General features: G+C 42.6%; 1 protein-coding gene and 1 long non-coding RNA gene across 2 annotated transcripts in view; one reads left to right on the forward strand and one right to left on the reverse strand.

Annotated features, from left to right (window-relative positions):
• Positions 1 to 649: 649 nt before the first annotated feature.
• Positions 650 to 26844, forward strand: part of LOC115152234 (solute carrier family 45 member 3) — a 54347-nt gene continuing 28152 nt past the window's right edge. The window contains exon 1 of the mRNA XM_029696878.1: positions 650 to 1181. The gene's annotated coding sequence lies outside the window, so the exon portion shown is untranslated. The remainder of the gene's footprint in view (positions 1182 to 26844) is intronic.
• LOC115152236 (uncharacterized) lies at positions 5920 to 10614 on the reverse strand. The gene is made up of 2 exons (XR_003867444.1): positions 10329 to 10614; positions 5920 to 6247 (listed from the first exon to the last, which is right to left on the reverse strand). It is a non-coding gene; the product is annotated as an uncharacterized LOC115152236 (long non-coding RNA).

Below are 26844 nucleotides of genomic sequence, written 5' to 3' on the forward strand. Positions count from 1 at the left end.
TAAGCATGGAGGTGACCACAGGGCTATTAATCTCTGCCTACTTTGGCTTCATTAATGTTAAATAAAGACTAGGCTAGTCTATTATTAATATTGGTAGTAGCTAGTGTTATGTTGCCCAACTCCTTATACCTCTGGGTAGGCAACATGATGGTCCTGACACCTGATTTCATTCAACATGTCTTCTGAAATTGTGTAACACTGAAGTATACTGATGCCGCAGGTGAAGAAGACGGATTTGGAGGTCCTGGGTTGGCGTAGTTACACATGGCCTGCGGTTGGACGTACTGCCAAATTCTCGAGAACGGCGTTGGAGGCAGCTTATGGTAGAGAAATGAACATTCAATTCCCTGACAACAGCTCTGGTGGACATTCCTGCTGTCAGCATGGCAATTGCCCGCTCCCTTAACTTGAGACATCTGTGGCATTGTGTTGTGTGACAAAACTGCACATTTTGAAGTGGCCTTTTATTGTCCCCAGCACAAGGTGCACCTGTGTAATGATCATTCTGTTTAATCGGCTTCTTGATATGCCACACCTGTCAGGTGGATGGAATATCTTGGCATAGGAGAAATGCTCACGAACAGAGATGAATTTGTGCACAACATTTGAGAGAAATACGATTTTTGTGCCTAAGGAACATTTCTGGGATTTTTTATTTCATCTCATGAAAAATGGCAATAACACTGCATGTTGCGTTAATATTTTTGTTCAGTGTTGATGTAATGTAAACATAGCTTTGTAATATTGTAGTTTTGACATGTGTCCCATCTCTTTCTGTTTGAGTCAGTATTTAGAAATAAAAACAATTTCCTCAAATGCCCTATTGAGTTCACCATCAAAATAAAGTGATTCAACTGTTCGTGTTACATCGAGTATCTGATACATTGTATAATTGATAGCGGATACATTGTGTCAATCGTATTATTACAGGTGGGTGTAAAATAAAGGAGATCAAAAAATGTTCGGCTTCACTAGAGTTCAGCATGAAGTCTACCATTGAGCCTCCCCGCACTCCTCAGGAAAACAGTCGCCTCCATCCTCCCATGATCTCTCTCCTCTCTCTCCCCGCTCCTTAGAATCCCTCAACGTCACAGTAGTCCTTCCTACAAGTTGGGTAACGACGGAACATCGTGAAAAGTGGACAAGTTGCTGCATGGATTTACGGGAGTTGCGTCGACAAGGTACAGTATTTCGCAATTATATCTAAGAATTGGCCATTCTTATACCGGGTTTGTTGTGGTATGCAACATACTTTCCGTGTTTCCAAATGTTGCGCCGCAGCTCGCGATAACTGAACTACTAACATGTAAAACTTAGTAAATGTATGTTTGTAACTTCCGCTTTATACAATGCGCCCACTGCAGTTTTATTGGTTTTGCTTTTGAAAAATATAATGCTTTGCTTTGAAGTCCTCTTGCGGTTATGGTCTATCTATCGAACCTAAAGCAATGTGGTGTTTCATTCAAAATGAGCGCATGTGTCTTCGACGTTGTGGTTTTTGAGGACCTTAAAATTGTTTCTTACTGTCTTAGTTGCCATATACTTTGCTCTCTATAAATTGATATTGTGCCAAGTGCCATGGTGGCAACGAGTGTATACCGATTGCAATGGCAATCAGTGGTTTTCTTTCTCCTCGAAAGCATTTTATCTTTGCTCTAAACATTTGGCGCTGTTGGGGTGACCCCTGCTGTTTTGACACATGGATGTGGGGGAGGAACCGTTTGCAAGTATTTTGAGGTCAGAGATAAACCTTTTTAAAAATTAACGAATTGGTAAAGTGGAAAACGGTGTACTAACAGAGTAATAGATCTTCTATTATAGTATGTTCCAATTAACATGAACCAGGAATAGAAGAAAAAAAACTTTTCATATAGGGTTAGGTCTAATACAATAACAATCATTCAACAGGGAAGTAAATTGTTTTCACATACAGTGCGACATGACAAAACTGTCCCAAACAACTTCCACCTCATAAATCTGGAGATGACTTCACATGTTATGCTTGCTTATGCAACAAATGTTTTCTTTTTTTAGAGTAGACCACAACAGCTGACATTTCAATAACTTGACATTTTCATACTGTTGCCCTTATATTTTCAAAAGTAATTTAGGCCAATTTCATACATTCCTGGAGATCAAACATCATGATGTTTCGGGGTCCTGAATGGCGTAGCGGTCTAAGACATTGCAGCTCATTGCTAGAGACGTCACTACAGACCCTGGTTCGATTCCAGGCTGTATCATAACTGGCCGTGATTGGGAGTCCCATAGGGCGGCGCACAATTGGCCCAGCATCGTCCGGGTTTGGCCGGGTTAGGTTGTCATTGTAAATAAGAATTTGTTCTTAACTGACTTTCCTAGTTAAATAAAGGTTAAATTAAAAAATATATATATTTTGAAGATGGATCCTAGACATTCAATCTGCAAAGAGTTTCAATTTAGTGGTTGGAGTGACACCTTTTCTCTGTTTTAGATTTAAAAGAACTGCTCCCAATGCTAGACGAATGACTGTAGAGCCATTAGTCAAATGGTCTGTGTTTCTTTCTCTGTTTCTATTTAAACTTCCCTGGCTGGAGAACAAAATAACAGGAACTAGGTAATGCACATTTTCCATGAGACTCATTCTGTAAACAGAGGATGTCATATTACATGTGTATAAATGGCAATTACAACTAAAAGTTTCCAATGTTTTTAAATAGCCTATATATGGTGCTTTGGTTTTACCAGGAACTGAATGGCCAAACCCAGGGTACTTACAAAGAGGATCAAAAGGTTAAACAGCTTCAACTCATGACAGAGGGACTTTTATTGTCTCTGTGGCCATGACTCACGCTACCTCCGTACAAAGGCCACTTGAGTGTGTTATTCATGTATTTCAGCGAAATTCAGACTTCCTTTCAGTCCTATTGCCTGAGTCGATCTCTCCTCTTCCATCCATATCAGGTTCTGCTCTGTTCTCAGCTAGTTACTGTGCAGTCCAGTTATAACGTCAGCAAATTAACATCTCACTTCCCAACCTATTCTTCCAGCCTAGGACTGATCATTACTTTAAATAGACTAGGGTTGTTTTATGATCCTGTTAATAATGTGTATTAGGCTAAACATTAATATCCAATAATCACTTAGCCTGCTAAGTAATAAGCTGATTATCCCTTGGTAATAACACACTTATTTCTTTAAAAAAAAAACATTTGAATATGAAGAAAAAAATCTTATTCAGAATATGCAATTAGGGACTGTGGGCAGACAAACACAGTATGTACAGTATGTTGGGCCGTGGTTTTTCACCAGAGCCTGTAGTCGCCAATTGAGAGGGCCTTGGGTTGATCTCCTTAGGCCACATCTACTCCATCCTGAAGAAATGTCCTTCACCCCGAATGGTCCTGCCTGACCAGCTGCACTGCTCCCTAATGCTGTAGCGAGCAGGATAATCACACACCAGCCGGCAAGCTACTTAAAGGTACTCAAGACCTTTAAACACACATTGATAGATAGGCCTAGGCCAATATCTCCTGCTACTCCTTGTTGTTAACCTCATTCTAGAAGCATGTATTAGTGAAGTGTTGTTCCTAAGAAATAAGTTTAGCATGACCACTGTGAGTGAAATTAGCTCAATGCCTTTCACTGAGCTGAAAAACGTGTTTCAGTGGGCTTAGAGGGTATTCACTCCTCTAAGCTCTTCCTCCTGTTTAAAGCATTGTATGCTATACTGGTATCATATGATGCCATGAACAATCAGTGGTATGCAATCTACACAATGGTTGTCTAGCTTCTGAGAACTGCGTAGGCGGCTTGCATTGAAATCTTTGAGAGCACTCTCTGCCTGTTCATGGAATTGGATTTCATAGATTTTTTTGTTGTTGAGACTTTTACTTGTTGTCCAGTCAGAAAATATGTATTATTAGGGCCACCAGTATCAGTTTTTTTAGCATTTCGTTGGCTAATATTACTGTTTATTGGAACATTTTCTTTCATTTGATCCATAAAATCTAGTTGCCTTTGTTGATTTTCTGTCCATATGAGACCTTATCTTTGACCACCCTTGAATATTAACAATGGCTTTGGGTTGGAAGAAATCTGAGCCACTGGGCCTATTGACTGGGTCCAAGCAGCTAAGACCGTTTTTACATTGACAATAGCAAAGGGATATTTTCGAGAGGTTCTCGAGAGACAATACTGTTGTGTAAACTTGCGAAATGATCACGTCTGCAGCACTACCTGCGGAGGTCGTGCATGAGACTTGCCCAACAGTTGCCCCCTCCAAGCAAGGCAGTGTAAACAGAATTGTCTTGTTGAGCTCAACACTCCTACGGTATAAATGGTAATATCAGAGCAGTGATTTTTGAAACAGCTGAAATGTATAGAAATGTCCTTATATTTGAGACTTGTTTTATTGAGTTTTTACTTGAAATTGCAGTAACAGAATGTTTCATTCAGAAATTGTCACACCTGACAGCTGCACTGAGCCATGTAAAACTATGGAAGCCATTCCTGCCACAATTTTTTTTAATGTCGATACTGTCTAAACATTTTGAGATATGTAAGTCAACATTTTGAGATAGTAAATCATACAAATAGAATATATTTTTTCATTTGTAACATTCATGGAAGAACGACTGACCCCTGTCTGTAACGGGCGTCGTAAGGATTGGACCAAGGTGCAGCGGGAACGTGTATACTCATCTTCTTTATTAAATCAAAAGAAGGAAAAAACAAACAAATCACGTATACAAAACATACGAACGACACTAAACAGTCATGTCAGGTGCACAGACACAAAACAGGAACTACCCACAAATCCCATAGAAAAAACACCCCTCTTAAATAAGACCTTCAATTAGAAGCAACGAGGAGCAGCTGCTTCCAATTGAAGGTCAACCCCATAAACTAAACATAGAAATAGAATGACTAGAACTAACATAGAAATAAACTAACAAGAACATAGCCCAACAAACCCCGAAACACTCTAAACAAACACCCCTCTTACATAGTAACATAGCCCAACAAACCCCAAATCACATAAAACAAACACCCCCTGCCACGTCCTGACCAAACTGCAATAACAAATAACCCCTTATACTGGTCAGGACGTGACACTGTCATTGAAGCCACGGAAATACAAGGACGAACGCAGCCCTGTAGGCATTGTTAGCAGAAAACACAATCCCCCATTATAGTGAATGGAAAAATGGCAATCTTCGTGGTCAATAAAAACATTTTGGAAAACAATCATGGTACCAGTAATTGGTTCTAATACACCAGATGTATGTCCTTGAACAGATTATTTAAAAATTGCACACAGAAGAAGTTATAAGGATAATTTAGTTGCTAACGGCATTCTGCAGTACCCCGGTCGGCCTTCAACTTGATATACTCAATGAGAGGGGGCAGTACTGAGCTAGCCTGCAACGTCACTTACTGGAATAGCTCAAACTGCGCATGTTATGCCTCCATGAGACACCATCTAAACCAAATGAATTTGGCTTCAATGCGCTATTCATTCTTCACTTTGAAATCAATGGTGTCACGTGATTGATGGCTTTGTCCATTTATATATACAGTCATTGGTAACATTGTGTGGTGATTTTAGAGGTGGCACGGCGCAGATCCCGGGGGGGGGGGGGGATTGTTTTCCTGGGGCCCAGAGTCTTTCCTGATCTGGTAGGCTAACCTTACCAGGTAAAACTCTGGGTATGACATAGTAATAAATCAGCTGTAAAAAACGGTTTTATACATTTGACATTTTAGTCATTTAGCAGAAACTCTTATCCAGAGTGTCTTACAGTTAGTGCGTTCATCTTAATATAGCTCGGAGAGACAACCAAATATCACAGTCATAGCAAGTACATTTCTCCTCAAAGTAGCTATCAGCAAAGTCAGAGCTAGTAAGTGGGGAAAAAAGTCAAGTGCAAGTGTCAGTTCAGGAAAGGCCATTTTTATTTTAAATGTTTTTGATGTGAGGAAGGGGTGCGAGGGGGGGTGAAATGATAGGAGAGATGATGTGAGGATATGATGGAGCCAAGTGACTTGGTGTATAGAGAGAAGAAGAGAGGGCATAGAACCAAGCCCTGGGGGACACCAGTAGTGAGAGTACGTGGTGCAGACACGATTCCTCTCCACATCACCTGGTAGGAGCGGCCTGCCAGGTAGGATGCAATCCAAGAGTGTGCAGAGCCTGAGAATCCCAGCCCAAAGAGGGTGGAGAGGAGGATCTGATGGTTCACGGTGTCAATGGCAGCGGATAGATCTAGGAGAATGAGAACAGAGGAGAGAGAGTCAGCTTTGGCAGGGTGGCAGAGCCTTTATGACACAGAGAAGAGCAGTCTCGATTGAGTGACCCGTCTTGAAGCCTGACTGGTTAGGGTCAAGAAGATCGTTCTGACAGAGATAGCGAGAGTGAGAACAAACTGTTGCATTTTGTCTTTCTTTTTGGGGGTGGGGGATAGATCAGCTATGAAACTAGCAGACAGATTAGTCTATCAAATAACATTACTTAATTTCTAATCCCCTTTTTATTTTATTTTTTTACCACCCCCTCACCTAGTTGGAGGACCTGGTTGAAAACATTAAAATGCAATATATACAATATAGCGTCTTCCTTTTGTACTGGACTCCAAGTGCATCGTCAAATCAACCAATCCCTCTCATTTGGTTGTCCTTCTGGAAGGTTCTCCATCTCCACAGAGGAACTCTGGAGCTCTGTCAGAGAGATCATCGGGTTCTTGGTCACCTCCCTGACCAAGGCCCTACTCCCCCGATTGTTCCGTTTGGCCAGGCGACCAGCTCTAGGAGAAGTATTGGTGGTTCCAAACTTCTTCCATTTAAGAATGATGGAGGCCACTGTGTTCTTGGGGACCTTCAATGCCGCATATTTTTTTGGTACCCTTCCCCAGATCTGTGCCTCAACACAATGGCTTGGTTTTTGCACTGACATGCAATGGACCTTATATAGACAGGTGTGTGCCTTTCCAAATCACCAATTGAACATACCACAGGTGGACTCCAATCAAGTTGTAGAAACATCTCAGGGATGATCAATGGAAAGAGGATGCACCTGAGCTCAATTTCAAGTCTCATAGCAAAGGGTCTGAAAACTTATGGAAATAAGATATTTCTGTTTTTTACTGCACCGTTATTTGTCTGTTTGTGGCCCACCTTTTAATTTGCACGATTCTTACCATTCTCCTTCGACTGCTCTCATCAACGAGCTGTTTTTGCTCCTAAGACTGTCGCTGACTGGATGTTTTTTGTTTGTCCCACCATTCTCGGGAAACCCTAGACACTGCCGTGCGTGAAAAGCCCAGGAGGGCGGCCATTTCTGAGATAATGGATCCGGCGTTCCTGGCACCGACGATCATACCACGCCCAAATTTGCTTAGGTCACTTGTTTTGCCCATTCTAACGACCAATCGAATAGTAACTGCATGCTTCGATGCCTGTCTGCATGCTTTATATACCAAGTCACAGCCACGTGACTCACTGTAGGAGCGATCCATTTTCGTGAACGGGGTGTATGTTTAAGGTGTTTTCTCTGCATTTTTTCTTTTTTGGACATCTATACTGAGGGATGCTGAAACGCAATACAGACCGCTTGTTTAGACCATTCCCTTGCTATGCCCTTAGGGTAGATATGTCTCATGGTGGATATTAATGTATTACTGAATGTGCTCATCTGTGTTATAGCTAAGCTAAAGAGTGCACTGTACATATTGTCTTAACTTTGGCATCCGAAGGATGGGCTGTGATGCGCATGGGTGTATGACCTCTTTGACTCCTTGTATGATGGCTAATCGTAATTGGTTGGAGACACTATCATTTTAATCTGATTGATCCTCTATGCTTTTTCTCTCCCAATCCAATTTACCTCCTCATCAAACCCTTCTCGACTTCCTCAATGGCAAGAATAAACCCCCTCCATGCCAATCTGAGTGGGAACATTGGCACCAGTTCAGTACTGCACTGGCTCTACCAACTGCTTACCTCTTCCATCTTTATTTGTATTTTTAATTACTTTGTAGTTTCAATTTAATTACATGTGTTAATCCAGTGTCGTCTTTTTAAGTAGATATTTTAAAGGGAAAAGATGGTAGCAGATTGGCAAATAAATAACACAACCATGACCATTATGTTTGAAGGCAATCTATAAAAATAGCTATATTTTATTGAGGGAACATTTGAATGGCTTTCAATTGGACTGGCAGACAAATCCAATTATTAAGGCCATGCTTGTTGTCCTTGTGCTTGTGTGTGCTTAGTCTCTGCCTAGTCCCCAACAAAAAGAGAGCCTGTGACACGACTTCTGCTTTTGGACGTTAACAAGGCAACATTCCATCTGAATTATTCCTCCACATTTACTGGATTGGTTGAACAGTGCAGAAGAGAACCTCCCCCGACAGTTTTTTCTTCTTCTCGTCAAGACCCGTATGTAAGGGTTCTAGTTTCATGCATTTTTTTTTACTCGTGCTATGTCAGGTTAGTGTATGCTTGGGTATTAAAAATAACCACCCCCATACGTAATTAATCTAACTTTTTAGTGGTTGGTAGCTAGACAAGATTTTCTTTATTACACAGTGGTAAATGCTATCGTTCTTCACTAATGTTATAAACGTACATAAGCAGAGCCTTAAAGTAAAGATTCACCCATTGTTTATGTTATTGTTTTTGTGCATCTCTTGAGTGATGTTCAATCGATTCCCGGGGTCATTTCTGCCTAAATGACTACCGCCCGTACCACTCACGTTGGTAGCCATGAAGTGCTTTGAAAGGCTGGTCATGACTCACATCAACACCATCATCCCAGAAACCCTAGACCCACCCTAATTCGCATACCGCCCCAACAGATCCACAGATGACACAATCTCAATCGCACTCCACACTGCCCTCTCCCACCTGGACAAAAGGAACACCTGTGTGAGAATGTTTTTCATTGACTACAGCTTAGCGTTCAACACCATAGCGCCCTCAGCTCATCACTAAGCTAAGGACCCTGGTACTAAACACCTCCTTCTGCAACTGGATCCTGGACTTCCTGACAGGCAGCCCCCTGGTGGTAAGGGTAGGCAACAACACAGCTGCCCCAATGAATACTCAACACTGGGGCCCCTCAGGGGTGCGTGCCTAGTCCCCTCCTGTACTCCCTGTTCACCCATGACTGCGTGGCTAAGCACGACTCCAACACCATCATTAAATTTGATGAGACAGCCTATAGGGAGAAGGTCAGAGACACTGCCAGGACAACAACCTCTCCCTCAATGTCAGCACGACAAAGGAGCTGATTGTGGACTATAGGAAAAGGAGGGCCGAACAGGCCCCCATTAACATCGATGGGGCTGTAGTGGTGCGGGTTGAGAGTTTGAAGTTCCTTGGTATCCACATCACCAACAAACAATCATTGTCCAAACACACCAAGACAGTTGTGAAGAGGGCACGACAACAGCTTTTCCCCCTCAGGAGATTGAAAAGATTTGGCATGGGTCCCCAGATCCTCAAAAAGTTCTAAATCTGCACCATCGAGAGCATCCTGACCGGTTGCTTCACCGCCTGGTGTGGCAACTGCTCGGCATCCGACTGTAAGATGCTACAGAGGGTAGTGCGTAGGGCCCTTTACATCACTGGGGCCAAGCTTCCTGACATCCAGGACCTATATACTAGGCGGTGTCAGTAAATTGTCAGAGACTCCAGTCACCCAAGTCATTGACTGTTCTCTCTGCTGCTGCACGGCAAGGGGCACAGGAGCGCCAAGTCTAGTTCCAAAAGGCTCCTTATCAGCTTCTACCCCCAAGCCAGCCATAAGACTGCTGAACAATTAAACAATTAATCAAATGCCCCCCCCTTTGTTTTTACACTGCTGCTACTCGCTGTTTATTATCTATGCATAGTCACTTTACCCCAATCTACATGTACAAATTACCTCAACTAACCTGTACCCCAGCACATTGAATCGGTACCAATACCCCCTGTATATAGCCTTGTTATTATATTGTTACTTTTTATTACATTTTTTACTTCAGTTTATTTAGTAAATATATTCTTAACTCTATTTCTTGAACTGCATTGTTGGTTAAGAGCTTGTAAGTAAGAATTTCCCGGTAAGGTCTACACTTGGTGTATGTGACAAATCACATTTGATTTGATTTGATGTTTTTGTGTGTATCTGAGCTATTGCTGTTCAAGCAGGCAGTAATTCGGCCGGCATGACGTAGCATTGTGATAAAGTCACTCTCAGTACACTGGAAGTTAATAGGAATACTACTTTTAGATCACGAAAACATGTCAGATTTCAATACTCTCGAATGAGCCATTGATCATATTTTTTGCAATATTCCTACCTCGAAAAGTGTAATTTAACAGAGGGTCCGTGGCATTTCTCCTATTTGCCTGCCTCTTCAGTCTAGGGAGCATTGCATGGTGCCGTTGCATGAATGTTGCGCATGTCAGACTCCACTCTGCGAGGCACATCGATCTGCAGGTTGAACATGGTGAGATTGTAGACTCCTAAATATATAGTGCAATTTGTTTAGGCGATTTTACAGCTAACTAGCTACTTCACATGCTGATATTGACTTTGGTATTATTCTGTGTACTTACGTTTGCTAGGTAAACCAGCCAGCCCATGGAGAGAGCATTGCATTGTGGGTTTTGTAGTTGACTTGAGCTGCAACAGATTTCCACAATGATTTTCACATGTTGCTACCAAACTTTTTATAACGATAAAATGAAACATTTGTTCACCAAAAATATTGTTCTCACATATTAGTGTTATTTATCACTGTAAATGATAAGAATTTGTGGTTTTGGGTGGATTTTTCCTTTCAGGCATATGTATCCATTGAAAAGCTCTTTGTTTACATTACATTTTAGTCATTTAGCAGACGCTCTTATCCAGAGCGACTTACAGTAGTGAATGCATACATTTCATTTTCATTTCATACATTTATTTTTTTTCTTCGTACTTGGCCCCCCGTGGGAATCGAACCCACAACCCTGGTGTTGCAAACACCATGCTCTACCAACTGAGACACCATGTCTCTCCCTTATTCCCCCAATGCTTTTGAGAGTAGGCTAACTAAATTACTCACACAACAATGCTCACTTCCTGGTTGAAAGAGAAATCAACAACTTACCCAACTGTTCCTTGTGCCTCATTGCTGTCTGACACCCCCTTCCTAGACATAATTGAATTGAGCAACTTTACTCAGTTCCGCCTAATTTGGTAATGTGTTTTCGTGGGAACTTGGCGTCTGAGGAGAATGCTGCAGAGCCAACTCTCACGAAAGCAGGGAGTGGAGGGCACAAGGCCCATCGCCTCAGCTAATTCTCCTCTAATGAGAAGCACGTCTTCAGTCTGATGCTGTTCAAAATAAAACCCCACACCACACTAATGGCAGACATTTGTGCCAGACAGAGACTGGGCCCCGCTGCTTGGATAACACAGAGGCTTGTCCTCCAACATTTTCCCATGGTGATAAGGACTTGGCCAGATGTTTTGCAATACACCCAAAGCACCAGCCATTGAGTGAAGTGTGGTAGAGGGGGCTTTAATTGTACCAAGTATGGATGTCATTGCTGCTACGCTCTTAGAAAAAAAGGTGTTATCTAGAACCTAAAAGAAGAACCCTTTTTGGTTCTATGTAGAACCCGTTTGGTTCTAGATAGTATGAGAGAAACCACCGTATTCTCTTTTATGTCGTGAGCTGAAAAGGATTAAAGGCCACTGTTTGAGGGAAGTGGGAGAGACATTTGATGTCTGAGAACAACATATAATCTGAAATGATCAAGCCCATGATTTAAATCAATATAGGCGCATTCACACTGCACCTTATTCCAGTCTCCTTAGCCCTGGGCTAAGGGAGATTTTAGCCGGGACTAAGCGAGTGTTCACACTTGCACATTCGAAAGTGGGATAGCACCAACCTTAGCCCAGGGCTATCTGGCCCTGCTCCGGAGCAGGATTAGCACAGACTTTTCGGGGTTAGCCTCAGAAACATGGTGCCAAAATAGCCATCCTTCCATTTGAGGACAAAATTTCAAAATACTTTCAACCATGCAAAAACATTGGTTGCGATCTCTAACAAAAATGGTTGCTATGCTAACGTCTTCTCACTTAGCCAACTAAAGCTAGGGGGGAACGACTCCCGGATTTTTGGAGTCGACTTCAACAGTGGTTGAAGTCGAAGGAGTTGACTCTTGCTTGACTCCCAAAAGACGCTTAAATGCCTGCTTGTGCATGCATGTACACACACCACCTCATTATTGGGGCGGCAGTGTAGCCTAGTGGTTAGAGCGTTGGACTAGTAACCCAAAGGTTGCAAGTTCAAATCCCTGAGTTGACAGGGTACAAAATATGTCATTCTGAACAAGGCAGTTAACCCACTGTTCCTAGGCCGTCATTGAAAATAAGAATTTGTTCTTAACTGACTTGCCTAGTTAAATAAAATAAAAATTGCAGACATAGTCCTAATAGGATGACTAATTTTGCGTTCTTGGGAGGACTGGCATGAGCATGATGCTGTCCATTTGCTTATCAATTTATTTTGTTTGAATATAGGAGGTGATGTATAGGAACTAGGGTTGCAAAGGGTCGGAAACTTTTCCGGACATTTTCCATGGGAAGTTAAACTCAGAAATGTGGGGAATTCTGCTTAAATTCATCAAAAAAGTTAGCTTATAACAGTGAACCTTTTTTGTGGGATACACATAAGGAAATTCTAGGTATTTGGGCATATTTTGGTTAAACTATCCCCAATTCAATTGAATTGTAACCCTCTGCATGCACAGTGCATTCTTCCATCACATGTGCAGTGCACTCTTCCATGTACAGCTGATTCTCAAGATCTTTCACACTAATTAGATGCTATTGAGCCCACACTACTACACTGTCTGAGCCAAGGACTACATGCTTTCTGGTAAGTTTTGATTACAATACTGGGTGGGGTGAATATATTTTAAATGACATAAATTATTTTTTGTTACATAGTAGCCTACAGCAAAGTGTGTTTAAATCATTTCTAACTTGTTAACAATTTCTGCCAGTTTGTTTTTGCTACCATGTGGGTTTTAGTTTGCCTGAGCCTGCTGAGGAGTGTTAATTCATACATGTTTCATTTTAAACATCTATCTTACAAAGGAGCTGTTTAATCTAACTGCTTAACTATTTATCTGTACATGGAATTGTATTTGGTTTTTTTACTCATTTTTTAAAATCTTTACAGGAAAATGCCACAGGCACTATCTGATGTGTGGAGACATTTCATTGCAGCTAATGTAGAAGGAAAATCTGCGTACATTTGCAAATACTGTGCCAAATCATATGTGAAGAATGCAACAAAGAAGCAGAATCATCTGGCCAAGTGCATAAAGTTCCCTCAGCACTCACAACAAGCAACCTCTGACTAAAGTCCCTCTACTTCTGTTCGAGGTGAAAATTATGAATCAGACACCTTATCGATAGCAACAGCACATGGTCCTCCTGAAATCATAAGTTTTTTTGACTCAATGGATGAACGTAGTCAGAGAAATGCTGATGAATGTCTTGCTCGAGCTGTGTATGCAACTGGTTCACCTCTGATGCTCACAGGCAATGTGTATTGGAAGAGATTTCTGAATGTTCTTCGCCCAGCATACACCCCTCCAACCAGACATGCTTCATCTACTAATTTGCTGGATGCAGAGTTCAACAGAGTTCAAGTGAAGGTCAAGCAAATCATAGAGAAAGCAGACTGTGTTGCAATCATCTCTGATGGGTGATCGAATGTTCTTGGGCAAGGAATAATTAACTACATCATCTCCACCCCTCAACCAGTATTCTACAAGAGCACAGACACAAGGGACAACAGACACACCGGTCTCTACATTGCAGATGAGCTGAAGGCACTCATCAATGACGTTGGACCACAGAAGGTATTTTCACGGTTGTCAGACAATGCTTTGAACATGAAGGCTGCTTGGTCTAAAGTGGAGGAGTCCTACCTTCACATCACACCCATTGGCTGTGCTGCTCATGCATTGAATCTGCTCCTCAAGGACATCATGGCACTGAAAACACTTGATACACTCTACAAGAAAGCCAAGGAAATGGTTAGGTATGTGAAGGGTCATCAAGTTATAGAAGCAATCTACCTCACCAAGCAAAGTGAGAAGAATTAGAGCAACACCAGTTGGGGTGGTGTCGTCATCATGTTTGACAGTATCCGTGGAGGGGAAGGAGTCTCTCCAAGAAATATGGACAGCCCCATATGGACAGCCCCATCAAGAGGATCCTCCTGGATGATGTATTTTGGGAGAGAGTGGTAAGCAGCCTGAAACTCCTACAACCTATAGCAGTAGTCATTGCACGGATTGAGGGAGACAATGCCATCCTGTCTGATGTTCAGACTCTGCTTGCTGCTTCCTGCCTGCCCACTTCACTCTGCTTGCAGACTCTGCTTGCTGCTTCCTGCCCTGCCCACTTCACTGTTGCTCCAAGCAGAGGAAACTGCAGTTCCAAAATACATCAAAAAGCGTGAAGACTTCTGCCTGAAGCTCATACATGCCGCAGGGTACATGTTGGACCCCAAGTATGCTGGCAAGAGCATCCTGTCTGGTGCAGAGATCAACAAGGCCTATGGTGTCATCGTTACCGTGTCTCGCCACCTTGGCCTGGATGGGGGCAAGGCTCTTGGCAGTCTGGTGAAGTACACTTCAAAGCAAGAGCTTTGAGATGGAGATGCAATATGGCAGTCGTGCCAACATATCTCATCAGCCACCTGGTGGAAGGGACTTTGTGTATCTGAGGCTCTTTCCCCTGTTGCCTCCATCATCTTCCAAATCCCGCCAACATCAGAGCGCAACTGGTACTTGTTTAGGAACACACACACTAAAGCACGCAACAGGCTGACCAATACAAGGGTTGAAAAATTGGGCATCCGGGCAAATTTTTGGCTTTTTGAGCCTGACAACGAACCCTCCTCAACAAGGTTGGAAAGTGACAGTGAAGATGAGGCCTCAGAGTCTGATGTTCAAGAGGTGGACATTGAGAAGGTCCAGGGAGATGACATGGAAGCCTGAGAGGAAGACAACCAAAGCTTTAGTTTCTAGACTATAATTTTATGGATGTATGTTGAAAACGTTTTTGGGAGATGCGATGGATCATTGGGGATCTTTCAATATTCCCTATCTTTTGTTGTTCAGTGAAATCATCGCATGTGAAGAGTCAACTTATTTAATTAAAGTTCAATTCGTAAACAATAGTTTTTTTTATTTCTATTGGAAGGATTTAATAATTTGCAATTATGTCTACTTATGATAAGGTAAAAGGTTTATGTTTCTGTCTCCATATATTCCCGTGAATTCCCACAGAAAGTTTCCACCTATGAATATTCCCCAAAATGTGCAACCTTAGTAGGAACTAGAGTATTTCAGTGATATTTCTGCTGTGCGCATCCCATGGGATGATGCGGTGCACTCTCTACGCCGATCAGTCTATTCTTTGCCGTGTTATAGCCACTGAGGGTTATAGCTATAGCCTATTCAGACGGGACTATTAGGCCTATTACTAGAGACGTTGGTTATGTAATTATTACCCAAGCATGTGCGTTAATCCAGAGGACAATCCGCATGGGATTAGACAAACTGCCCCCTGTAATTCATTCTTTTTTTTCTTTCCATTTTGGTGAATTTACGAGGCATTGCAAGACAGAACATTGCGAGATTCAGATGACCAATGTACACGGTTCTGACTCTGTCTGCTTGCCTGCCCCTCATCTTTCTCCCCCTCTTGGTCACCTGCTCTTTCCCTTCACTATGAAAGATGCGAGTGTGTGTTTCAGTTCGAAATATAGCTTTTGATTACCAATGCCCGGTTCTGACTGTTTGTCTGGTGGCCGATTTGCCTACCTATGTCTGGCTGTGCCCCTCCCCTCTCTCCCTAGCTACCCCGCTCTTTCTTTGCTGTGAAAGATGTGAGAGTTTGTGTTCTCGGAAGAAGCCTACGGAACTACTCAGTCTCCTATGTTGCAAAAATACTAAATCTTAGAATTCGAGAAGTCGATTCCGAGCAAAATCGAAGTTTGACACCCAGAAATAGAAGTCGACACCGGGAGTCGACGGGCAAGGAGTCGAAGAATCAATTATTTTGGAGTTGACTCTCCATCATTAACCAAAGCTACAAACTCTACCGCATTCCCTGTACAGGGGAAAGTTTGAATTTCAAAAGTAAAACATTTCCCCCAGATCAGACAGCAAGGTTTATACAAACCATCGCTGTTGGAAATCAAATGCTAGGCTAGAAGCAACATCAAATAATGTGTCGATAATTATTGCTTACAACATTGGTCGTATCAGAGCTAGAATGTTGTTGGCATGTTGTTTGTCCGTTAGCCAAGGGCTTTAGAATACAAGTGTGAATCCTTAGCCCAGGGCTAAAGCTTAATCCAGGGTTAACAAATGCTTGTGTGAACACAGGTTAAGATAGCCCACGGGCCAGTCTAGCTTGGGGCTAACATACCCCGGGGCTAAGAACAATGCCGTGTGAAAAGGCCTTATGTGTGACTGCTTTGATGCCCGTTTCAGCTGGACCATTGTCAGAAATGGTTTCCAACAGCAGGCTTATGGGTTCTGCCCTGAATCCGATGATGGGTCAGTAAATGTCTGGCTAGTGAATCACCAACATGCATGTGTCAGTCAAAATGTATCAACGACACATGCACACTAGGGATTAACATTGGTAACCAGGATCCCGGGAACACTCTTCATATTTCCCCCCAACATTAAAAGAACTGGGGAATTAAAAATACATTCCCCAATGTCGGCACTAATACTGTTCCACAAAATACACATGTAATAGAACATTATCCAAGCAGGTTGTCGTATGGAAGCCTTTAGCCTAGAGTATTTAGTCACCACAACCGGACTGCACACGCGACCCGAATGTCATTAATAAACCCTACTGGAAACCCTACAATATAGCCTATAAAATAAAGTGTTTCTCCTTGAGTTTTCATTGTGACTCTTCAGACAGTCAGGCATTTGATAGGCCAATGTACAATTCACTACATGGGTATCTCTGTCACAGACATGAAGTCTGTTAACAATTCAGAGAGGCATCAGGGAAAAGTATATGTTCTCCTGTCCTAAAGCCTAGGCTATTTTCCTATCCAGTCCCAATCCCACTGAAACCCAAAATCTTGACTCCTGTCTCACATAAAAATGTGTAACTTTATTCTGTAATCCATAGGTTGCATTATCGCCTATGCATGTCAAAATACCGCTATAACATTTCATCCGCTTCCCTGCGCTGTCCCATACTTGCTGCCCATATGAGGGCTTCGGTAGAGAATGTGTGATCAACAAATGGTATGAGAGTAGATATGGACTTTTTTATATCTCCTTACGAAACCTTGATATTTAAACTATTTCCACTCTTCATCTCGTTATTCATGAGCTGATCTGCTATCTGCATCAACTTGATTTAGCCAAATTTAGGAGATATTCTGTAATTCGTTGAAGGTTATCTAGCAAGTTTAGCAACTTGGGTCATTTCACTCTTGTTTGACTGCCATTACAAAGTTTGTATGATTCGACAACGCTATACTTGGGGTGCGCTCTGTGCGTCATGAGTGCGCTCTGTGTCGAGATGAAATGTGCTGAATTAATTGACGAACATTCGCAAATCACTACAATGTCATTGACGATCAAAGATAGTTACTCTTTCATTACTAAATATCAGTTTCATTTGCTCTGAAGTTTTTACAAAGTGGCGCAGCCAAGCCAAAAAGGTGTCGTAGGGCCATTTTATTTGGGGATATCCCTGGCATAGTGACCATATCTTGGTTTTAAATGCTTTAAATGGGCACTTCAGATTTTTTGGGTATTTCCCAGGACTCTCTGGATAAATATAAATTATTCCCGATATTGAAACTTAGTATATTTTCAGGAAAATATTAATCCCTAATGTACACACCAGGATGTTTTGTTACTCTCACACACAGAAACTTGTATTACTACGATATCATTTATTATTATTTTTTATTAAAAAAAATATATTTTACCTTTATTTAAGTAGGCAAGTCAGTTAAGAACAAATTCTTATTTAAAATGACGGCCTACCCCGGCCAAACCCGGACGACGCTGGGCCAATTGTGCACCACCCTGTGGGACTCCCAATCACAGCCGGATGTGATACAGCCTGGATATAAATGATTAATACTCACCATTGAATGTGTCTGAAAAACCCCTTTGACTCACCATCACACAGTTGAGTGACAGGGGTAAAGAGTGGCATGTAAAGAGTGGCATGCAAAGGAATTATAATCATTTGGTTCTTGTTACACTGTATCAGATAGACCTACAGTATGTGCTGTGCTGGATTGAATGTCATAGATCTAAAGAAATACCAGCAAACGGGATGTCCTGAGGACATTCAGCGACGTTCCCATTAGGTCCCTTAATAGTTTTCAGTGCGACGTTATCCCATTTACGTTCTGAGAATGTTCTAAGAACGTTGCGTTGATGGTCCCAAGGGAATGTTCTCTGGGGGACCTTTGTCTATCCCTGTAAGTTCCCAAGACGTCACTGAGGACCATGTCAGGACCTTTATAGGACGTTCTCAGGACTTTCATTTTACTAGTCATTAGGTCATCGCATGATTATAGTTCCCGGTTTCACCCGGGGATGTTTTTAGGACATTCTTGGGATGTTGTGTCATGGTCCCCTGGAGGTTTTGTCTAGTTCCCGGATGGTCCCAGGGATGTCCCCGAGGATGTTTTTATGACACTTGTTGGGTCATGGTCCCCTGGTGGTTTTGTTTAGTTCCCAGGGACGTACCCAAGGACGTTTTTAGGACATTTTTGGGATGTTGTGTCATGGTCCCCTGAATGTTGTTTGGACGTTGTGTCATGGTCCCATGGAGGCTTTTGTCACATGATGGTCCCAGATGTCCCAAACCATTATAAATCAAGTCATGAAATGGTATGGGGTGGTTTAAGGTAAGTGGTAAGCTGTACAGCTAAAATTGTGTAACAAATATTTAATCAACGGCAATATGATAACATTTGACATGATCACTTAGTACTGACTTTTCAATACAGTGCATTTGGGAAAGTATTCAGACCCCTTGACTTTTCCCACATTTTATGTTACAGCCTTATTCTAAAATAAACATTTTATTAAATAAAACAATTCTTAATTAAATAAAACAATTATCATCAATCTACACACAATACCCCATAATGACAAAGTGAAAACAGGTTTTTAGAAATGTTTGCAAATGTATTTTAAGTAAAAAACAGAAATACCTTATTTACATAAGTATTCAGACCCTTTGCTATGAGCCTCAAAGTTGACCTCAGGTGCATCCTGTTTCCATTGATCATCCTTGAGATGTTTCTACAACTTGATTGGAGTCCACCTGTGGTAAATTCAATTGATTGGACATGATTTGGAAAGGCACACACCTGTCTATATAAGGTTCCACATTTGTCAGAGCAAAAACCAAGCCATGAGGTCGAAGGAATTGTCCGAAGAGCTCCAAGACAGGATTGTGTCGAGGCACAGATCTGGGGAAGGGTACCAAAAAATGCCTACCGCATTGAAGGTCCCCAAGAATACAGTGGCCTTCATCATTCTTAAATGGAAGAAGATTGGAACCACCAAGACTTTTCCAAGAGCTGGCTGTCTGGCCAAACTGAGCAATTGGGGGAGAAAGTCCTTGGTCAGGGAGGTGACCAAGAACCCGATGGTCACTCTGACAGAGCTCCAGAGTTCCTCTGTGGAGATGGGAGAAGCTCCCCAAATACAGGTGTGCCAAGCTTGTAGAATCATACCCAAGAAGACTCAAGGCTGTAATCACTACCAAATATGCTTCAACAAAGTACTGAGTGAAGGGTCTACTTATAGTTGAAGTCAGAAGTTTACATACACTTAGGTTGGAGTCATTAAAACTAGTTTTTCAACCACTCCACAAATTTCTTGTTCACAAACAATAGTTTTGGCAGCAAGTTGGTTAGGACATCTACTTTGTGCGTGACACAAGTAATTTTTCCAACAATTGTTAACAGACAGATTATTTAACTTATAATTCACTGTATCACAATTCCAGTGGGTTAGAAGTTTACATGTACTAAGTTGACTGTGCCTTTAAACAGCTTGGAAAATTCCAGAAAATTATGTCATGACTTTAGAAGCTTCTGATAGGCTAATTGACATAATTTGAGTCAATTGGAGGTGTACATGTGGATGTATTTGAAGGCCTACCTTCAAACGCAGTGCCTCTTTGCTTGGCATCATGGGAAAATCAAAAGAAATCAGCCAAGACCTCAGAAAAACAATTGTAGACTTCTACAAGTCTGGTTCATCCTTGGGAGCAATTTCCAAATGCCAGAAGGTACCACGTTCATCTGTACAAACAATAGTACGCAAGTATAAACACCATGGGACCACGCAGCCGTCATACCACTCAGGAAATGCAAATCAATCCCAGATCAACAACAAAGGACCTTGTGAAGATGCTGGAGGAAACAGGTACAAATGTATCTATATCCACAGTAAACGAGTCCTATATCGTCATAACCTGAAAGGCCGCTCAGCAAGGAAGAAGCCACTGCTCCAAAACTGTCATAAAAAAGCCATTCTACGGTTTGCAAATGCACATGGGGACAAAGATTGTACTTTTTGGAGAAATGTCCTCTGGTCTGATGAAACAAAAATAGAACTGTTTGGAGGAAAAAGGGGGAGGCTTGCAAGCCGAAGAACACCATCCCAACCGTGAAGCACGGGGGTGGCAGCATCATGTTGTGGGGTTACTTTGCTGCAGGAGGGACTGGTGCACTTCACCAAGTAGATAGCATCATGAGGAAGTAAAATTATGTGGATATATTGAAGCAACATCTCAAGACATCAGACAGAAAGTTAAAGCTTGGTCGCAAATGGGTCTTCCAAATGGACAATGACCCCAAGCATACTTCCAAAGTTGTGGCAAAATGGCTTAAGGACAATAAAGTCAAGGTATTGGAGTGGCCATCACAAAGCCCTAACCTCATCCTATAGAACATTTGTGGGCAGAACTGAAAAAGTGTGTGCGAGCAAGGAGGCCTACAAACCTGACTCAGTTACACCAGCTCTGTCAGGAGGAATGGGCCAAAATTCACCCAACTTATTGTGGGAAGCTTGTGGAAGGCTACCCGAAACGTTTGACCCAAGTTAAATAATTTAAATGCAATGCTACCAAATACTAATTGAGTGTATGTAAACATCTGACCCACTGGGAATGTGATGAAAGAAATAAAAGCTGAAATAAATCATTCTCTACTATTATTCTGACATTTCACATTCTTAAAATAAAGTGGTGATCCTAACTGACCTAAGACAGGGAATTGTTACTAGGATTAAATGTCAGGAATTGTGAAAAACTGAGTTTAAATGTATTAGGCTAAGGTGTATGTAAACTTCCAACTTCAACTGTATGTAAATGTGATATTTCCATTTTTGTTTTTAATAAATATGCAAACATTTCTAAAAATCTGTTTTTGCTTTGTCATTATGGGGTATTGTGTGTAGATAGATGAGTATTTATTTTAATACATTTTAGAATACGTCTGTAACGTAACAAAATGTGGGAAAAGTCAAAGGGTCTGAATGCACTGTATGACCCCACCTGGGATTTGAACTGCCCTTAGCAAAAGAGTGTAATCTGCACTGGATCAGTGGTTCACCAATCAGGGCCTTGATGGGCTTGGGGGGAGAACGTTTCTTTGCGACCATCAGGTGACCAGGAACTAGGCAAAAACCTCCAAGGTACCATGACACAACGTCCCAAGAACGTTCAGGGAACATCCCCGGGACCAACCAGAATCTAGACAAAACCTCTACTGGACCATGACGCAACGTCTCAAGAACATCATAAAAACATCCTCGGGAACATCTCTATGATCATCTGGGAACTAGACAAAACCTTCAGGGGATCATGACATCCTGACGACTTTAGGCAACCATTTTGTGACGTCTGCTAACGACTCATTATTGTTTGCAGGGATGTTCTTGCTCCAGTGTTCCTGACATGTTATTCTCCTGTAATATACCTGGAATTCCCCTTCAGAAACTGTATGAATGGCCATTGTGCTCCTGTGACACATGGCTTCTGCTCCTTCTCACACACATGTACCTAGAACAGAAAGGAATTTGAACCATGAGAGGCCTATTTTGTGAGGGGATTTTTGAGGTCTTTATTTAGGTTAGTAATGGGATTTCTGCCAATCCCAGCAATAAACAATTTGCTATAGACCATTTGATGTCTAGTGTAGTGTCTATGTTTGAGAGTGTTTGAGAGGTTAATCAACGTAAAGGAAGGAAATCTTGGTTCTAGCCATTCACAGCCTTTTGTGTGTTAGAGCTGACGATTGACATGTCTTCTGTCCCAGCCGACTTTGACTTCCCTGCTGTGCCTCTGTAATGATTTGGGCTCAGCATGAGAGTTATGTTTTAAAAGCTCTTTTATGTTTTGATTTTGTGTTTTAATTACTTTGTCTGTATGTCTGTGAGGGAGTGGTTGTGTGATGTGAACGCTGCTGCTAAGCAACACACAAAGCGATTTTGTGTGTGTGTGTGTGTGCGTGCGTGCGTGCGTGAGTGTGTGCAAGTTAAAGTTGTCAGTATATTATGGGGGCAGAGGAGCCCTTCCTGCCTTGTCGTCCCTCACTTCACCATCTGGTTTGTGTAGAGTTTGACTGAGGCGTTAATCATTGGGCCCTGAGGCTCGCTGCAGTCTGACATCAGCTGGAGACGTGGACCTTGTTGATGTCCCACCAATACCGAGCAACAGCCAGCCAAGCTCCGGCACCCTCTCTCTCTGAGGACAGATGTGTGTTAGGTCGAGACTCTATGCCTCCAGCATCCCTAACAAAACAGCTGGAAGGGTTACATGTGTGTCACGACTCCCAAGCCCAGAAACTTCACACAGAGGCCGACAAACACAGGTTTAAGTGTTCCCCAACGCATCAGAGATATACAGATTTAATTTGGCAGTGGACTCCTATAAATGCATCTCTTGTTATAGGCCCATAAGTGCGGGCTGTGCTGTCTGTAATGGGCTGTGTGTTTATTATAATGTTGGCCAGTTTTCCCAGCAGCTTAACTCATGTCCTGCAGTGAGGCTCCTTTTCACCTAGAAATCACACTGATAAGGCCCAACCTTACTCCTTCATTGTCATCGTCTCTCGAGCGCTCTCCCCAACTAATAAGCTATCTATTTAGAGCAAGCAGAGAACAATATAACTGGTTACTTGCAAGGCAACCTCTAAGGATGGAAGCCAGTACTTAAGCTAATGAAGGTGCAGATCTGCGTATTAGCAACAGCATCACGTATTTTTATTTAAAGGTTAATTTGCTATGGGAACACACAATGACTGATTGAACCTTCCTCCGTCCACCGACTCATATGTGATGTGGGTGACATTTATGTTTTATTGGGTCCTTCCTCTCGATGCCAAGAGCAGTAGCATTTCTGGTATATTTCTGACATGGTGGCTTTCATCTCCTTCTCAGTTAAGTGCAGAGAAGTCTGTCATAGCTTATTATGGACTCTGGGTTTGGCTTGTAGTCCTGGAGCAGGGTTTGTGGAATATTCAAACCAACATCTGAAATGTAAAACTTAGCCTGCTGATATGTTTTCAGCCAAGACCGGCTGTCATTTATTTATTTTGTCTTTTTTATTTAACCTTTATTTAACTAGGCAAGTCAGTTAAGAACAAATTATTATTTACAATGACGGCCTACCCTGGCCAAACCCCTAACCTGGACGACGCTGGGCCAATTGTGTGCCGCCCTATGGGACTCCCAATCAAGGCCGGTTGTGATACAGCCTGGAATCTAACCAGGGTCTGTAGTGACGCCTCCAGCACTGAGATGCAGTGCCTTAGACCGCTGCGCCACTCGGGAGCCCAAATTAACCGTAATGAACCGTGAACAACTTCAATTAAACGTAACATCTTATGTTCAGTGGAATAGTGCTTCTAGGAAATTCCAGATTTACTGACTCTTTGCAGGTACAATCTGGATATTGTGATCTAAGTCTAGAGCTGTATCTATAGTCTTAAAGTGTGTCCTATGTGTACTTGTCATATGCTCCTATTTTAGTCATTTGGGCCGGCTGGATATAGAAATGAGACTGGGTGGCGCTCTAGTTCCTTGGCGGTTTGACTTAAGTCAATTTACTCAGCACCAACCCCATTATTCTTCCTTTGTTAAAGGCCCATATGTCTCCTTTAACTCTGTCACACACTGAAATGCTTTTACATGCTGCTTTTACTCTGTTAATGAAAAGCAAAAGGGGTATGTCTAGACTCGTGTTTAGACTCTTGTTCAAGAACATCCAGTTGTATAATTATCTCACATTCACACTTATGACTGGGGACTAGACATGGCTACCTTTTTAAGAAAAGATAGCCTAGTTATGAGAAAGGATCATTCAGAGACAGCCTCATTTCATTTGCCTATGGTACGTTTTAAAGTAGAATCATTTCTGTTCAGTTATGCCGGGTCAATGTATCTGGATGGAGAAACAAAAGTGGAGCAAAGGCTTTTGTTAGTCAGGAGGATATGGTCTTCTAACAAACTCGGATCATTCCCTAAGCTGTGAGCTCTCTAAAGCTTATCTAATGCAATGCAAGCCACTCTTGTGTGCAAGGGACGTGTTAACAGCGGCCATTTGCTGCACTCATATTGATCTGCCCCTGGGCTCCAGGCTGCAGGAATGGAGATTCCTTAAACTACAGGCCATGCTCTAATGACTTACTCACTCTGATTCCTCTCCACGCCGCTCCACTTCTCCTGTCGGTTCTCAAATTGAAAGGTTCTCCGTAGAGGGCTGGGCCTGCTTGGAGAAGTGAGGAGCAGCCGTGGGGTTAGTGGCATTAGTGTGTGTGAATGGGCCTGTGACTGAGGCTCTGATCCCAGGAATGGGAGTACATACAGGGGTATGGCTTAAGGCTGGGAGGAGGTGAGAGGGCTGTCCCTGATAGGCAGTTTAACATCATACCGGGTCAGGGGCTTTTATACAAACTTTTTGGGGAGGAGGAGTGATACACTGGGAGATGGGAGGAGGAGTGATACAATGGGAGATGGGAGGAGGAGTGATACACTGGGAGATGGGAGGAGGAGTGATACACTGAGAGATGGGAGGAGGAGTGATACACTGGGAGATGGGAGGAGGAGTGATAGACTGGGAGATGGGAGGAGGAGTGATAGACTGGGAGATGGGAGGAGGAGTGATACACTGGGAGATGAGAGGAGGAGTGATACACTGGGAGATGGGAGGAGGAGTGATACACTGGGAGATGAGAGGAGGAGTGATACACTGGGAGATGGGAGGAGGAGTGATACACTGGGAGATGGGAGGAGGAGTGATACACTGGGAGATGAGAGGAGGAGTGATACACTGGGAGATGGGAGGAGGAGTGATACACTGGGAGATGAGAGGAGGAGTGATACACTGGGAGATGGGAGGAGGAGTGATACACTGGGAGATGAGAGGAGGAGTGATACACTGGGAGATGGGAGGAGGAAGGGGAGCTCTGAGGTGGAACTGATATGAATTCACTCTTTGTTTCCGAACAGCCTGTTGTGCTCTGGCCAATCGCATATGTGTGTGTGTTTTAGGAAGAGGTTTGAGCCAGCGTGCCATATCTTTTCCTCCAGGAGAAGATTCCTGATGTGCTCAGGTTTTTTTCCCCCGACTTTACAGGATGGGAAGCGTGAGAATATAGGGAGGGCTAGAAAGGAGGAGGAGGGTTCATTCAGAGAGGAGGAGACAAAGAGGGGGAGAGCATAAATGATATGAGTTTGGCCAGGTAGTAAGAAGAGGGATCTGTGTAGCTGTCCTCTAGCCAGTGGAGTGTTGATTGGATAAGGTGTGCATGCAAATATCCAGTGGTCAGTGTGTGAGTGGTTAGTAGACAAAACAGTGCGGTAGTCAGATATGCACTTCTGCAATTCTCTTGGACATCAGCTGTACTTCTCTACTTTACATAGTAAGTATTTTGCTAAATTATACTACCCATTACTTAGAATTATTATAAAGTCCTAATTGAATGCGCAAACTGGTCGGAACCATCAGACTGTGAATTCACACATGCAAACACTGTTCTTCTAGGATCCTTTTGTTACGTGGGACGGTTATCTGACTGCAGACAGACAGTCACTCAGTTGTTCATTGACAGTTAGGATTAGAAATATTGTCAGCCATGCATGATGCCAGTCCACGCCATGCTCATTGTAGTTGATGATGCTTGACTACACCGATTATTTGCTCGCATGAGGGAACTGTGCCAACACTGCCAAGAAGGAGGCGTGTATTGACCCTTTGAGGGCAGACGGTTTGAACACTGTTTTTACTTAATACTATAAATATGAGCGAGATCAATTCTGCACAGGATGAAAACCATTTTATTTCAGGTTTTGGCCTCTCAATTAACTTAGTGCAAATAACTCTATTAGGAGGCTATTTACTCATAGTAGTCGTTTGACCTTTACATAATAGGGTTTGAGGCAGTGAAAAGAAGCGTTCCTCGGGTACGTTATCAGGCATTGATTCATTAGAGGCTACATGACTGGAATCTGGATCTCCGTTGTTGTGCTATTTGTGTGCCGGGTGTGATAACGGTCACCTCCCAGATCTGTTACTGGCTCCATTCAACAGTTTGAAAGGCCTGGGAGGGGTGCTGGATCTTCCTCTCCTCCACTCTCAGATCAGTCACCCCCAGCTTGCATTCCTCTGCTCTGTGTCCACCTGATAACGCTCTGTGTGTGTGGATCCCCTATCCGTCTGTCCCTCTGTCTGTCAGAAAGGCTAACCGGCGCTGTCCCCACCACCCCTGA

This window comes from Salmo trutta, chromosome 17, assembly GCF_901001165.1.
Source record: "Salmo trutta chromosome 17, fSalTru1.1, whole genome shotgun sequence".
NCBI classification, from domain to species: Eukaryota; Metazoa; Chordata; class Actinopteri; order Salmoniformes; family Salmonidae; genus Salmo; species Salmo trutta.